A 14,696-nucleotide genomic window follows, 5' to 3' on the forward strand; every position below is an offset into this window, starting at 1 on the left:
AGAAAACAACTGCAAAACTCAGTGCAGGAGCAAAGCCCTTAACACATCCTTCTCAACTGATCTGCTCTAGCTTCCAGTGGCAGCAAACTGTTCTTTCTGGAATATTGTAGCTATTTCTTTTCTCCAGCATCTCAAGTAATACAATACATTTTCATCATTTCTTGTTGCTGGAAGGGAGGTGTTGAGTGTTCATGTTCTGCTAGGGGAATTTTTTCATCTAGGACAAATGCGGGCAGAAGATACTATTAGGTTGATCCAACAGAAAACAAGGGTAGTTAGAAAATGTGGCATTTATATTCTTACATCCACCTGTAAGAGTCTGTGGTTTTAAGACTAATGCAGTAAGTCTCCTGTCAAGGGGATTTAGCTGCCAGCCAGACTGGTTTCCCAGAAAAGAAGTCTCTGTAGACTGGCTGCTATTTAGTAAGTGCGTGGTGGCCATTATTCAAGCTTTTAAGCAGATTCCTTTTGCTTGTTATGGAAAAAAAGGGAATTATTCTCTCTTTGTTAAACAAAAATCATCATGTTCTTGAATTTATAACAGATTCATAGACATTAGTGCAAAGTGATCCAAACGCAGGTTGTTTGGTCTCTCTTGTCTGTCTTTTTTCTCCCCTCCTCTCCCCCCCCCCTCCCCCAAGTCATGCTCAGATGTCAGATGTTGCTGAACCTGTTTGGTTGCTTTGTGAAATCTGGAGGGGCAAAAACTGCCACCTGGAGCTGCTACCCAGAGCAGCCACTACTACATCTGACTAGTTCACAAAGACGCATTTATTCTGGTTGGCATTAATTAGATGAAGAAGGTAGGAAAGAAAAAGAGAAGAAAAGAAGTTATTGCATTCCTGAGCTGATAATATATACAGGACTGACAAGTGGAGAGGAAAATTGCAGAGCATAGAGGCCATCTCTACTGGCGACTGAAAACAGCCCAGTACCTTTGTTTTCAAGGGACTTGTGCTTTGTCTGTTTGCTCTAAAGAGAGCTAGGTAGGATAAATTGATGATAGCTGTGGCAAATAAATATTACCTGAAATGAAAAATTGAATTTGCAATAAATATTAAAAGCATAGAATCAGATTCCAATCCTTTGAATCTTCACTATATAAAGCACTAATAGGCAATGGGTTTTTTGGAGGGAAGGTTTTTTGGTGGTTTTTGTTTGGGGGGGTTGTGGAATTATTGCTCAGTAATTCAAAAACTTTAAAAATGGCACATTGTAAAAGGCTAAAGCATAAAAAGGCTTTCAAAGGAGTAACTAATGGAAGATGGGCACATGGATGGCTGTTCCACTGCATCAGAGTGGGTATTCCTGGGAGAGGATCTGTCACTAATAGGTTTGTTCCTCAGTTTTCTTCTATGCCACCCATGTTCTATGGGACATAGCCTTTCCATGTCAGCTGTGAAGAGAACATTTGGTTAATCTGGTGTTACTGCTTCCTGTGAAATGATATATCTTTATTAAAAATCTCAGGTTCAAGGAGATTAAAATTAATGGCTGCAATATGTATTATTCTCTACTGGTATTCTGTGGTATGTTAATACCAGTCCTGTTTGAACTTTAGCTTTTGAAACATATTACTGCCTGTGTGATGACCTTTTCATTTACAGAAACTTGAAGTTTAACACCCTTGCCAGTTAGAGGACTTTGTCTTTGCTTTTAGGCTGAAAAATATCATGCTCAAGACCTGGAAGTTTCATAAAAATTCTTCCCTAAAGATATTGCTTTGCTTAATAGCCGTCTGGTTTGGATTTTTTTCTTGAGACACTACGGGGGCCCTTGTTCTTTGGTTTACCTGCTAGCCTTTGTTGTTAGTTAAGCTTTTTCCTTTTCTCTTGCTTGAGTACAAATGCACTGTTTCTTGTCATGCTTTTAGTTGTAATTTACATTATATTTTATGATAGATTACAGTATTCTTTTGAAGGAGATTCTTTTGAAGAATGGAAAGAAATACCATACAGTTTCCTTTCTTGGTCTATTTGTCAGCGTTGCTTTTGGGGAAAACTCCATTTCATGGACTACAGTGATAGTGGTACTGAGAACTGCAGGATCTCTGGGGAGCTTACAACTTGAGCGACAGACTCTTCTGTCAGCCTGATGGGAAAGAATACTTGCATGAGTCCTTAATCTGAAATTTGACAGTGAGTTGTGTTTTTTCTGTCTGGATGCAGGTGCACCACCCTGGAGAAGACACTGACAAGAAAATAAGGAGTAGAGTATGACACAAGAGGAAAGTTGCCAGATAATTAGAGATTTAATAAGAAATAGGAAAAAAATTATTGCTGTGTTGTCCAGGACTTGCTGCTTATTTAGTCTCTTGCCAATCATGAGTACTTAGAGGGAGAATGATTGATGGGATTAATTAGAGATATATGTTTAACAAGTGTTCCTGGCTCTAGTGGCTCATTAATTAAAACTTGAACTTTTTAAGAATGCTCTTTGCAATCCATATTGGTTTACTAATTCAAACCATTTTGGTTTTGAATGGAGGAGAAATCAGATGAACAGGTCAGTAGTGCAACAAAAATAATATGTAATGGGTTAAAGTGATTTATATTTCATTGGAGAATCAGAAAAACCTGAATCAACCCATAAATCAAGCATAATCGGCAAGGCCTGCCTTTGTGGAGATGTTTTCTTTAGCAGTCTCTGGAGGTCTGTGTTTGAATTCATCTTATGTGAGGTTACAAGAATTAGTCTTTGAACTAACTGTAGACTAAGTATATAATTTTTAGGTTTTAAGCAATTTCCTTTCCATTGAGCACATTGAATATCCAGAATATTTTTCTTTTACACACTTGCATTTGTAAATAATTCTATCTCTTCACTTGACAAACTATTAGAAAAATAACAAAAGGGTGCAAATGTTTCATTGCACATCGAGGGTCTCTATCCTGAATTTTTTGGACATCTAAAAGGCAATTAATTCATTTAACAGGCCCTGTGCTGGTATGCAAGGATTTGAATTCTCTGATACTCTGATTTTTTTTTCATAAGTTAGTCTTCTTTATTAAAAGGCACAGCTTTCTTTTACTAATACTTTTCAAGGCTATTCATTTTAATTTGCTAATGATCCTAATTTCTTTTAAAATATACTGGTACAGTTAATATATGAATATCACTGGAAGAAAATAGCCAATACCCTCAGGACTAAAGATTATTTCATTAGCATAAACTTTTTTTGCTCTAATCCTCTTAAGTATTTGTCTATGTGCTTAACTTTATTTAGCGTTCCCAAGAAATTCTTATATCTGATGCTGTCTCTTAGTGTCTGCAGAGCAACTACCACTGCTGTTTTCAGTAAGAAGATTCTCCCTTCATAGGAAAGCTGTTGAACTATGGCTTTAGTTGGAAACAGAACTGAAGTTTCAGCAAAACTGGGAGCTGAGTTAGGCTAAAATACACTTGTAATACTGGAAGTGTAGATTCATACTACTACTCATGAATACCACATAATCTTTCCTTAATACTAAGGGCTATATTTCAATGTTTAAGAAAATAAATTTAAATTTCTCCTCTAATATAGTTCCTTGTGGCCATGATATAAAAACATGAGCAGATTCAGGCAGTGTTTGTCAAGTTCATTAAAGTGATATTTCTTTATCCCAATCAGAATTGGATCACGTAGAGGTAAAGCATAATCAGACATCCTCTTTGTAAAGCATCTCCACCAAAAATACTAATCTGACTGTTATGCTAAAAAACCCATAATTTTTAAAATATTAAACAGTGGGGATTTAGCTGTAGCCAAGAGCCTCAAAATTAAGATTGATTTCTAAACCTTCCAAAGTTTTGAGGCTGTCTAGATTTTAGATCCCAATATCCTCTCCACAATTTAGGATTAACTGCCTTTTCAAACTCTTTAGAAGAGACTTAAACTTAAGAAGATGTGTTTAAAAACTTCAGGCTTCACATTTAGTAAATGTCAGCTCAAGTTTGTTTTGGCATTGTACTGCTAAAAAGCAGTTAACAACAAAGGAAAAGAAAACAATTTTCTTATCTTTTCAATACAAAACCTTTTCCGTGTGATGAGTTTGAAAGGGTAAACAATCTTTTTGGATATGCTTCAGGAGAAAACATAAAAAGGATCAAGTTCCTGGCTTTTGAGTGGGTTTGTTTTAATTTTTCCCCATTTTTAAACATATACTTGCACACTGGTATTCTTCAAACCTTATTTTGATTGTCAGGTTCTACTGATGTTTTCATACTCCTGCACTGATTATTCCCTCAGTGTCCTTCAGGGCCATGAGGTCTTCATGAATTAGAGGATCTGCATTCAATGCTGTATTGTTAATCTAACAATTTAGAAAAGAGTAATTAATCTTCTTTCTCTATCCAAAACTCAAAATGCAGCACTGAGCAAGAGGCTTCACTGATCACAAGGAATTGTTAAAAGCACGTTCTGTGTAGCAGTGAAATGGTCTGGGAATAGCTTTTCTTTTTCCTTTTCTCTGCCTCACCTTCACCTCAAATTTACAAGCAGCTGCTGTACATTTTAAGCAAGGAGATTTTTTGTTTGTGACTTACTTTGAAGTTTAGAAAGATATGCTTTTGTTTAAATTGGGTCAATACGATATTTGATAGAGCAATTTATAACCTATTCAAATGTGAAAGAAGTACTACACATTTCTCCTTCAGCAAGACATAAAATATTTTAGAATCACATGTTGCTGTTGAAATTACAGTTTTGCCTTTCTCCAAAGAACCTGAATGGTGGGTCATTTATAGTATGGTCCATTGGGCCAAATTCAAATGATGTTTAAATACAAATGAAGCACTAGGGGGGAAATGGCATACCTGTACAGAGTGACCCATCAATGTCTTAAGAGTTCCATCAATGAGACAATAGGTTTATAGCTCAAAGAGCAATTAATATTAAACAATTATTTGAGGGAGAATCAGTACTTAGCATTCATATGAAACAATTTAATATTGAGACATTTTTCAAATTGTATCACATTAATTGCTCTTGGTGACATGATACTTCTTAATTTTTCCAAAAAGCCAGACTGCCTTTTTTTTCCTTTTATGTCCTTAGTGTTCAAAGAGAATTGCAAGGTGCAGATGCTGACTTAAAGGGAGGAGCATCTGTATTTTCTCCACTTCTTTCACTTGGGGTGAGCAGAGGATGTGGCTAATCAGAAATGTACTGAAGGTTTCCTGCCTGGAGCAGGAAAACCCTACATCTCTGACATGCTGCTCAGAACAGCAATGAGGCTGCTCTTACTCTGGCCCTGAACAGAAAAATGTGAGTTGCTAATGTCATTTGGATGAGCCCCTCTGTGCTGACTGACCATATGGTAAGAGAAGAAAGACTGGAGAGATACTATTTTTAGCCAATCCACTGCTGTTGGTTTTCTTCATCATAGAATCCTATGATTAGCTATATAGAACAAGTAATTTATGTGATTGTGCCTGCCTGTGAAAAGTTACAAACTGCAGACATTAGCATATTTGTTCCATTTGTTAATATTACAGTTTCAATATGATCCATTATACTACACTATGGCATCTGCTTTCTGTAGAGAGTGGATTGATTGACTGGAATAAGTGTCCAGCAGCAGCACCTATCAATCTAAAAATGTATGTTCCCTGTCCAGCAAAATAAGATAAAACTGCACAAATAATGAATTTTAAAAGAAATATTGTGCTTCTATTCTGTACATTGAAGGAGTGGCATAGAGAATTCTCTTTTGAGGGCAGAAGACAAGGCAGTAAAAATGAGATTTTGGAAACTGCATATTAGTATTTCTAAACTAGCAAGAAAAAAAATCTTACTTTCTGGCTTTCTTTAAAAAAACATGGACCAATTTTTCAAGTCCAACTGTTTTCACCAAGGTCTCTATGCCTGACTTACAAGCGACACGATGGAACCCAGCAAAAAGCTGTGCTAGATGCTTGTAGGTCAGTGAATTTCAGGATTAACACTGGATTATGATTTTGTGCCCCATCTAAGTTGCTTCTCCCAATGAGTCTTGATATTTTCTTTTTCTAGAGCTTTGAATATTTTGTGGAAACAGGATTTCTTGTAACCTAACTGGGCACTTGCTTGTTTCTATTCTATTGTTGATCTGCTTCAGCTCCTAAGGTGCTCTGTTTCTTGACTGTGAGGAGCATTGTAAGCAGAATAACACTGTAACTATACAGCACAGCTGTGAGGCGTGCAGAATGCGAAGTATGATACTCAATGCTCTCTTAAACAACCGGACCACACTGATCAAACTTTTACCATGAAGAGCTGACTCTGAATTTGGCAGAAACAGCAGCTGCACAGCAAATAGATACATTTTGGAGACTCTGACATCAGAAATACATCATTTTAGAACCCACACATGATGAAAGAAAAATTTTACAGTGGGTCAATAGATGGATTTTTATTAAGACTCTGAACTTTAAGCTATACTAAATTTAGATACAGTGACTTACTTCTCTAGTAATATATTAGCTCAGAGTCTTAGACTGAATTTCTTCACATCCTATTTGAGCTAGGGACGTTGCCAGTTGATATGTAGTGAATCTTTTGACATATTTTAAGAAATTACTGTTACAAGCTACCTGCTTCTTTTCACTCCTGTAACTTACTGCAATCATACACACCTTATGCAATCATTTTTTGTAGTTTATACCATGTGAAGAAACACACGAGGTATGGTTCAGCACTTCATCTACTGATTCTGTGGTGAAGGGGGTAATTTTCAGCAGAAAGGAGCTGTTGATGGTTGAAATATCTTTTGTTTCCTTTGTAAAATTCACCAAAGCTCTTGGTAGGTGTCATAAGAACGCAAATCCACAGCTGCGTTGGCTCTGAGCACTAAAGATATGTTAAACTGTGGTAATTTGATTATATTCAGTCATGTATCTCAGTCCTTCTGCTATATGAGAATCCAGTTCCATATCTGAAGACATCTCTATTGAGGTTTTCATGAATTTCAATAGGTATTGCAGAGGAGGAAGGCTAGAAGACATCTATTTTATAGTTCATGCGAGGTCAAAAGTGGAAGAAGGGAGATTAGTGTGGCAGAGGATATTTGTTAGATGCCTTCTTTATCTAAGCTAATGTTCTTCAATGATAACTCAAACAAGCTGGCATCACCAGTGGCACAAATACAACTTTATGAGGCTGTGGGTTTAAACTCATAATTATTCACTTGCATACATGTCTATATGTGCATACATGTGCATAAGTAGTGAAAGTACTCTGAAGCCTTTTCTGACAAACCATCACATAGAGATACTCAGCTCTAAGTTCTGAAATCTCCCTCATTGTTGTCTATCGTAACACATGCACTGTTGCCCTCAAACTGAAGTAAAACACATGCAGGACTTAAGGCAGATGTATCAGCAAAATTAAGATTATTGAAATTGGCATTGCTTTTATGATTGGTATCACTTTCAGGATTGAAAGAAAAGAAGATTTAAATAAAAAATGTTTGTTCATTGAAACTGCTTCAGACTGTGGCTGGTTGTCTGCAAGCAAAGGGCGTGAAAATGCAGACGATAATGCAGACAAAGAGAGCAGCAGACAGCATCTGGTAATCATAGAATCAAGAATCATTTGGGCTGGTTGATCACAAAGCCATCTGGATGAGTACAATGGCTGGAGAGCCAGTCCAAAGAAACTACATGATGCTGTTTAATGAAAGATCAAGGACAGGATATGTGTTGAGGAATCTAAAATTCTTCTGTCTAGGACTTGTGCTATGGCTTCTACTGGGCTGCTTGTAACTTGACTATAAGGTATCCATGGACATTTAATATCATGGAAAAGGGTTCTAATAATTGTCATCCTTCTGCACATCTGTCTTGCTTTCTACATACTCAGTTCGCCTGTTAGAAGCTGCTATTCCACACACAAGTTAACAGACGTTGCCAGCTAAAACCTTTAAAAACCTTATGAAGAATATGTATTTGTATGAGGTCTCTGGCCCATTGTTTCAAGGAAATGAAAGGAATAGGAAATTAAATAATCACAATAGTTGCTTATTGCTTCAAAAGAACAAAGTGCAGGCTCTTTCATGGAAGGAAAACCTAAGACAAGTGTGGATATGCAACCTTATGCTCAGATGTCTGAGGTATGTTTTGTTTCACTTTGTTTTGTTACCATTGTATGAAAGAAGGCATTGCAACATGAAAAACGGAGAACACAAGGAAGCAATTCTTTCCTGCTGTTTCCACTTTGTGTGATTTTTTAGCACCTTTGTTGGAGACCAAATGTCTGGTGTGACTTCAGTCAGGATTCCTCCTGGGCACTTTGGTAAAGCATTTGCAGTTTCCTGTTGCAGTTTGCTGCTTACATACAAGTTAAAGTGAATTTAAAAAAAAAAAGAAAATTAAGCAACTGCTATCATCTTGTGTTTCACCTGGTGAATCTCAGAGATTAGTGTTTGTAGGAAGAGAAGTCTTTCACACAAGTACTCTCTAATTGCCCCCATTTTTGGCAAACTGCTGGACTTTGTGCTGTTATGTTTTTGAATAATTTGAGAAAACAGTAAAAAAGAAGTGAAATAATTATTTGCCACAAGTCTGTCATGCAGAGTTCTGCCATTCTGGAGAACAGCAAGATTAGAAATGTTCCTTTTGAGCATGGCAGGTTTGGCCAGTCCAAGCCAGCCTCCCATTATATGGCTGGGTGCTGCCCAAATCTGGGAAAATTGTTCCCACAGCCAAGCTCGCCCTCACCCAAGCCGTGAGTCAGCCCTGTCCCACCACAGCCCTTGGTGGTTTGCTGGGATGCTCTGCAAGAAGATCCATTTCTTCCTGCCTTCACCCCACCAGGGCTGGCCCTTGGGAGGGAGAGGAGGTGTTTTTCTGTGGGTGCAGCACGGAGGACTGGCTTTGGGAGCACAGATCCTGGCGGAGGCAGTTAGGTGGAGCGGGTTTTCCTGCAATTGTAGGGGAGATTTTCCTGTTGTGTTTCAGCCACAACTGTCTTGCAGTTGCAGACGCAGTCAGTGCTGCCACAGGATTACTGGGACAGTGGTGGCTGCTACTGCCTGTCCCAGCTGGGCTGCTGGTGGTTCCTGAGAGGGTCAGCGTGGTCCCTGTCTCCGCAGCAATGTTTCCCACAGAAGATGTAGGGCGAGATCCAGCGGTGGGTATGCGGCTGGGTGGCTTTTTGGGAGTGGAGCAGATGCATATGTGTATGCTTGCCATTGCAAGTAATTTAGGAAGTATTTTATAATGTGTTTAGCAGTTGCAGGGAGGAGTTGAGGTTTGCTCTGTTGCTGTGATGAATTATCTTTTTGGTACATGGAAGTCTGGAAAAAATGGAACATTTTTCATCTTGTGTTTTCAAACAAGGACTTATTGTCTTGTTAGTTGTCATAAAACCAGTTAGAGAGATAAAGGGGCATTAGCATCTGCACAGAGTTAACAACATCTGGAACATTATAATTCTGTTTTTAAAATAACAGATGAAGGCTGAGATACATGTTTACATGAGAAAAATTTTAAAAATACAATCATTCCCTGAGGCCTGCTTCACTCCTTGTGTAAAGTCTTTCAAATTCCATTTATTTATTTGTAACTGATGAAGTTACTTAACCTAAAGCAGTGACATGTTTCAAGTATGATGGCTAAGAGGTGGTGTTTTTTCAAAGGACGCATGTTTGGTACCAGTATGCTCAGACTGATGGTCTGGTCACTACGGTTATTTTATATGCAAATTCTATATCCACAAAAGCCCACAAAACGCAGCATACATTTAGGAGAATCAGCAGCATGCATAGATCACAGGTACAGAATCATCATGTGATTTTCCCAGTAAAATATTTCACGACAAGCAATTGTCTGAGAAAAGGATAAGATGACATTCAGTGGTGTTTGAAAGTAGGTATTTATGAAGCTGTTAGAAGAAAAATCTGGAAGCTGTGCAGATGCATACCAGTAATTCTTTCTCAAGTGCTACTCTAGTTATTACAGTAACACTGACCTGCTTGCCAGCTGACAGGAAATCTACAATTTGTTCTCTTTTTTTGAGATAAACTGTGAGACGTTTTTGTGTCATTGATGAAGAAATTCTAAAGGGATGTAATTAAGCTCTTGTTTTATTTTTCCATTCTCCCTTAAAAGCTACTAAGCTATTTTGTGAGTGATATTGAGAACCTTTTATTTGAGAGGCCTTTTGCTGGTATTGGTACAGTTATTCAGAAGAAATTGCTCACTTTAGTTGCTTTTTCCTTTTCCCTTTTAGGATGTTCTGAAGATTATTTGCAGGACAATTATTTTGGGGGTGTCAAGTAAACTAGTAAATAGTCTAACCAAACTAGTAAGTAGTTCTGGATCCTGTCCATGTGTGCGTGTGGATGCATATGTGTGTGTGTTGTCAGAGGACAGACATAGCTGGGTAGTAAAAAAAGCATTTGCCATTCATTTAATGAGGCTACTCAGCATGGCTTTTCCCAGGATCAGGATCTCCTTGAACAGAGAAGAGCTGTACAAAGCAAATACCACGCATATCTCGGGGCTGGAGGAAACTGGGACTCTAAGAAACAAAGACACTCTATAGTGACAGCTCAGAAAGACAACCTTTCACTCTTCAGAGTGAGAATAAATTTGATACTGGATCTTCTGGCTGTTATACAGCAGCAACACAGGCTTCAAATTGCATTGCTGATACAATGCACCCTTTGCTGCTCTTAATTTCTTAGCTTAAAGTAATGAAGTTTTGCCACAGTGTGGTTACTAAAAACTGTCTGGCAATATTACGCGGCTGTGGATAATGACCGGTTTTGTCTCAGATCTTTAAAAAGCCTTAAAAGGATAACATTCTTAAAGGATGTAAATGCATAGATGAAACTATTTGAGATCACCAGGGTTTATTGTGGTATGTTTCTGCAAAGTAACACTTTAAGAAATAAAACATATGGGCATGTCTCTGGTAAACAGTAAAGCACTGCTGGCTCTTTACATAAAACACCAATTGATATGACTTAGGAAGTCCTCAAGAGAGGTTAGGTGGAACCTTGTCACCTTCTTAGTATTTAGTTTTATTAGGAAAGAATAAAGACTAAGACTTTGTGTCTCAGTTTAAGGAAGGGGTGGTACATCACTGCACAGGTTGGGTTAGGATGCCAAACCCCTGGGTGTCTTGGGGACAGAACAAATACAGCTTGTTAGCCACTAAACACAATTCTGTACTTCTTTCTCTTCTCAGTTGATTATGCAGCTTTCATTTTGTGTCCTCTTTTGTCAGGGTCTTAATTTTTTATCATGCTCTATTTTATACATGCCCTAACTATTTTGGGATATTTGGGTTATTGCTGCCATTTGGTAATGCCAAGCAATCTGAGGAGAGGACTAGTAAAGTTGTTACTACACTCCTTGGTACAGTGAGTGAGAGAAACTTAACCCTTTAAAACCTTTTAGAAAGTTGCAGTAGATGGCAGGAGAGACTGGGATGAACAGTTGGAAGGACAGGGGTCTTTGACCTGGTTCATGATCTGCAGTATAGGAAGGCAAACTATTACTTTGTCAAAAAAAACTATGAATGAAATACAGAAGTTGAAGTTAGGTTTGTCATGTCAAGCAGGCTGGTCTTAAGACTTAGTGCATCTGGTTCTCAGGAACTGTCCACATGCCTTTTGCATGCAGCAGGGACCAGAACTATCTAAATCCAGAAAAATCCCCCCTCAATGGTGTCAGCTGAAAAGAGGTTGCTTTGGGATCATTCTCCTGCAACTTGACTCAGTTTTCTGTGTCTCCTCTTGGATTTTTGACTAGAGAACAATAGAAATTAAGCACATTCAAAGATATTTATTGGAAGCAAATTTGGCTAAACAACTGATTGTTGAGCACATCAGAATAAAAAAGAATATATGTTAGATTCTCTATTTTCTCTTTTTCAGGCTCAAGAACACTGGAAAGAGTTATTTGTTAGTTGATGAAGTCTTAATTTCTTAGATTCTGAAGTTCCTTTCATACTTGGAATAAAATAAACATATCCAGAGAGCACAGATCACTTAATACTAAAGATAATCTCAGTTTGTTTAAATGAAATGGCTTTAGAGATGGCCATGTCTTTCCATTGATTTCCAAGGCACCCTGTAGAGACCCGTTCAGATGAATGTCACCATCTGCATTTAGGAACCACTGTGCAGCAAGAGAGAGGGACTGGATTCTCATTTTTTCGTTTAGTGATTTGCTCCCAGGTACTTGCAGATTTCTGTTTGGGTCTACAGAGCTAAAGAATGCTCCTAAAAATCATTCTGCTAACGGAGAACAGGAGCCTGGTACCCCAAGCTGTGGTGGCAGAAACGTGCCCACGTGACACCAGTAGGATGGGAAATGTCCCCACTTCTCTCAGAGCAGGACTCAGGGTCTGGTGAGGGCCTGTGTGAGGATTCTCCTTCCTGATGGGGTCATCCTCCTGCTGGTTCCCATTTTATTATTCTCAGGCCCAGGAAGCCTGAGCTGGGTGTTTCCTCCACTGGTGACAGGTTTCTGACAGAGGTCTAAACCCGATAACCTTCAGAGCACAGATATAATTTGTTCCTCATCTTCCACCTTCCCACAGTTCACAGCTAATTTCTCCTTCTAATGACCTGATTAAAATCTTGATTTTTAAATAAACCATTGATCTTAGGGAGTTCAGTGTACAGAGAGTACAGCAGGCATAAATTAGAAGGATCTCTTCAGTGTCAGATGGTAGAGGGTTTTTTTTTACAATAGCCAGAATCTCTTTGTATTCTTTGCAAATCTACAGACTAGAACTCTGAGAAAGTGTGTTCATTTCTTTAAAAAAGTAAAAAATCTTTTACAGGCTTTTTTGAGGATCACATATGAGGACCAGAGAACAGAACAGTGAGAGGTTAACGTGTATTTTGTAATGTGATGATAAATACAAGGAGCTTTAGTTCATCAAAAATACATATTGCAGGTAATTTAAGTTCTATGTGGTAGTGAGGTCACACCTTCATACCTGTACCAGTTCCTGGGACTCTTCTTGATGTTATTTTAAATGTTCTCTTTGATAAGAAAGCATACCCTGGTGTTCTTCTGTGAGAACTTAAAATGTCATTATCTAAGTGAAGACACAATTACAAATTTAAGGAGTATCCATGAATCCCTTTACTGAGCTGTGGGGAGGAATTCACAGAACAACTTGGTGGGAAGAGAATGCAATAGTTTCTTTCTGCCACCCTAAAACCTCCTCTGAAAACTCGCAGCAGCTTAATGGCTCCAGTGTTTCCAAGCTGCACTAACATATCTGTGTGTGTGACCTCTTGTGACTAGAAGGAGTGTGTTGGAACACATAATTTCTGAGTATTGCTGTTGCTGTATTGTCTACGTTAAAAATCAGGGTGTACCATGTCACCTAAAGCATTACACAAGCTGGGGAAATGTGGGAGATTTTCAGCTCTACCATGCAACCAAAGCCTTATTAAAACTGGTGGGTTTGGGTGGGTAAAATTATTTTACCTTCCTTTTGTTGTGGAGTGGCATCTGTATCGAGAATGCTCTTAGCTTGAAATGAGTGAGGTAGGAAGAATCGTGTGGTCTACAGCAATTTGGTGTGGTATACAGCAATTTGTTCCCTTTGGTAAGTTTTTGAGGCTTGCTCCACATGTTGTTTTCCATGCTGCCAGTATCCAGACCAAGATGTGAACTTGATATGTGAACTTACATAGCTATGATATACTCCAGAATAAATGCCAGTTTCTCAAAGAAAGAGTGTGAATTTAGTTGAGGATATTTTTGGAGCAGACCGTCAACCATATATTTAATTGGAGGTCATTGCTGATTCACATGTGCTAAAGATTAAACAATTGATTGCATTCTTTCCCCTAAAGAATTTTGAGGAAATATTAAATCCTATGTCTAAAGAATGTAAAGCTACAGGAGTTGCAAAAACATAAAAAATAAAGGCCAAAAAGCATTCCAAGTGTATAGTAGTATAGGTTTATGTGCACATGTGTAATGTTGTACCTAATATATTACAATATATAATATTAAATCAGAAACTTATTGGTTGCTTTGGGATTTAGAGGACTTGATCTTTTTCTTTTCTAGTCTGTTAGTTTTTGAGCCTTAGTTATTGTTTTATCTCCCTTGAGAAGGAGTATGTGATGTTGTACCAAAATCCTTAATTCTGTGAGATGTTCTTGTCTCACTGAATAACATAACAAGATTCATCTTTTCAAAAATATAGTCTCCTACTAGCATATGTTTCAACCAGAAAGGGATGTTATCAAGACTTTATATCACTGCAAACAGCATAGCAGGTGTGCTTTTGCTGTACGGATATAATTTAAATGTTGAAAACAATTATCTCAACATTATGGAAACACTGCATGTAACTTCTAGACAAGGCAGATGATCATTCTTCTGTCAATGAAAATGTATGAATAGGATGATCTAGTAATTTTCTTTCATGCTGAACATTTGTTTTTGCATATCGGGAGCTGTTGAGCAGACACTATCCTTTGAATATTTATTAATTCGCACTGCTTTGATAAAAGCCAGTGGGAAAACAAGTATTTGCTTGCTTCAGGGTGTGTGCAGCTCACTTTCTTTACTGTTGTAGAAGTTTCCATTAAACATTTCTAAAGAAAAAAATATGATGTTTGATTATTAGCTCTTTTTGCACTACTCACACAAACTACACTATTTATATGAATATCTCACTAGCTGTGCTGCTGGCAGTTGCTAGCATCATGAGTATTCACAGACTTCAGTATCTATGGTGCAGAAGGTTAAAT

At 37.9% G+C, this 14,696-nt stretch overlaps 1 protein-coding gene across 7 annotated transcripts in view; it reads left to right on the top strand.

The window, feature by feature from the left end:
• Nucleotides 1–14,696, top strand: part of MID1 (midline 1) — a 241,882-nt gene that overhangs the window by 126,473 nt on the left and 100,713 nt on the right. The window contains exon 1 of one of the 7 annotated variants that reach the window (XM_069003730.1): nt 8,971–9,088. The exons of 5 other annotated variants lie outside the window; for them this stretch is intronic. The gene's annotated coding sequence lies outside the window, so the exon portion shown is untranslated. Of the gene's footprint in view, nt 1–8,970; nt 9,089–14,696 lie in introns of those variants that run through there. One more of the 7 variants, XM_069003746.1, reaches the window with a different exon arrangement.

The sequence above is a fragment of the Aphelocoma coerulescens genome, chromosome 1, assembly GCF_041296385.1.
Source record: "Aphelocoma coerulescens isolate FSJ_1873_10779 chromosome 1, UR_Acoe_1.0, whole genome shotgun sequence".
NCBI classification, from domain to species: Eukaryota; Metazoa; Chordata; class Aves; order Passeriformes; family Corvidae; genus Aphelocoma; species Aphelocoma coerulescens.